The sequence below is a fragment of the Bison bison genome, unplaced genomic scaffold (genome assembly GCF_000754665.1).
Source record: "Bison bison bison isolate TAMUID 2011002044 unplaced genomic scaffold, Bison_UMD1.0 scf7180017864291, whole genome shotgun sequence".
NCBI classification, from domain to species: Eukaryota; Metazoa; Chordata; class Mammalia; order Artiodactyla; family Bovidae; genus Bison; species Bison bison.
The window spans coordinates 2,848,503-2,850,452 of record NW_011494863.1 but is presented as its reverse complement, the minus strand read 5'-3'; the positions used below and the strand labels follow the sequence as shown (position 1 = coordinate 2,850,452).

The 1,950-nt window shown below is 56.6% G+C and overlaps 1 protein-coding gene across 1 annotated transcript in view; it reads left to right on the top strand.

The window, feature by feature from the left end:
* The window catches only part of PCDH1 (protocadherin 1), a 22,080-nt gene that overhangs the window by 345 nt on the left and 19,785 nt on the right, over window positions 1-1,950 (top strand). The window lies entirely within an intron of this gene.

Here is a 1,950-nt window from a genome sequence, read left to right as displayed (position 1 = left end):
GGTGAGGCGCATTCTCCCGGCGCCGCACTCGCGTCTCGCCTCGGGCTCGGGGAGGCCCGGCGCCGCGGGGGTGAGGGTGGGGGTGGGGTGGGGCCGAGAGATCCCGGGGATGCTGGAGGAACTGCCGCTGTCCCACCCCCGACACTCTCCAGTGTCCTCTGGGAGGAGATGCCCCGAGCGCAGGGTGTGTGCCGCGAGCGCCCGCTGACCGCAGCGGTGTAGGTTGGGGTCTGCCCGCTCCGGCCTGTCCGGCTGAGTCTAGGATGTCGTGCCGGAAGACGCCGAGGGCCTTCCATTACCTGCTTTGAGCCAACCCTTGGTAGCTGCCTGGAAAGAGGGCGCCCAGAGGTGTTTGTGACAGCCAGAGGTCTAGGTGTGTGGGGGTTAGGGGTGGGGCAAGTGTTACTTTCTTGATGTGGGGGTCTCGGAGGATTGAGATCTGTAATTATAACTAGACCAGGGCATGGAGTGGATCGAGGAGGGAGGGATGAGAAGGGCCTCCAGAGACTGCTGAGCAGGATAGCAGGGGAGCAGGTCTGGTTTCAGTTCTGGCTGCATTTAGTTTCTCCCCTTCCCTCCCACCTAGTCCCCACCCCCAAAAGGGATTTCAGCTGGAAAGGGGCGTCTTGCTGGCAGAGGTTCTGCTGCTGTGGCTACTTGGTCAGGGGACCTGGGCTAGGTAGAGATGGTGAGCTAACTGCTTCGGAGTGTGGGTGGAAGGGTCAGGAGAGGGTCTGGGAGGATGGAGGGAGGAGCTGAGCAGGAGTCAGGGCTGGGGAGAGGAGATGGGGAAGGAGGAGATCCTCACATGGGGTGAGGGCTGCCCCTACCATAAGAGAGGATAGTTGGTGCTGCAGAGATTATTTCAACCATGTATTGAGCTCCTACTGTCTGCCAAGGCCCATGGTGGGTGATGAGGATGCAATACTGTAGTAAGATACACAACTACCCTTGCCTTCATAGGTCTTCCCAGCTGGCAAGGGATTTGTTCACTTATTGATGAAACCAGTGAGCACCTACTGTGTGTCTGATGCTGGAAATGAAATGCTCCATTTAGATAGAAAGATATCACTCCTTTACAATAGACCTTAATGTATCAGCTCTCATTTAATCCTCCCAAATAATTTCAAGAGGCAGGATTATTTCCATTCCACAATATAGAAATATCTTCAGAGAGGTAAAGTCACTTGGCCAAGGTCACACAGCTAGCAAGTGGTGGAACAAGAGTTTGAACTCTGACAATCTGACTCAAGAATGCAGGTGCCTGGAAACTCCACAGAGGCTAATAGAGGGTTGTGAAAGAGAAGGGAGAGGAGCTGAGGGCTGTGCACTTATTCACTGTGGGAAGCCTCTGAGCAGCTCCACTCCATACAGCCCAGCTTGCTTGCCCTCCTTTCCCAGATGTTTGCTTTGTCCTTTGGTGTTTTGTGCCCGCAGTGGTGGTGGCTGTTTGTTACACTGCAGGGGTGGGGGTCACAGCTGACCTGGCCTCTGGGGCTGTGACATCTGCCCCTGTATGTTTCCTCTCTGGCCACAGCATTCAGGAGGAAATGGCCCCTGGTCCCCAAGGTAGGCAGGCAATGAAGGTTCCAGGTGACCCCCACAGCCGTCCTTCTTCCTGCCCAGATGTTGACACAGATGGCATTTTCCTTGGCTTTCCCTGGCCTCTGCCCTCCCACCTCACTGTGCTCGTGGAGCCTGAGAAGAATGAGTCACTGACCCTCCTGAGGCTCTGACTGCTCAGGGTCCTGGGTTCCCAGTGTCACCAGGTGGAGGTGGGGACACCCCTGCCGGGAAGGCAGCCAGTGCCTGGGCAAGGGCAGATAAGGCACTAATGGCTTCAGAGGCTGCCGTCTGGGACTAATGACTCCCTGTAACCAACCACCAGGACAAAGTTCAGGGATGGTGGGAGCAGGAGTAGGAAGGGCTGCCTCACTGCCACTCCTGGCT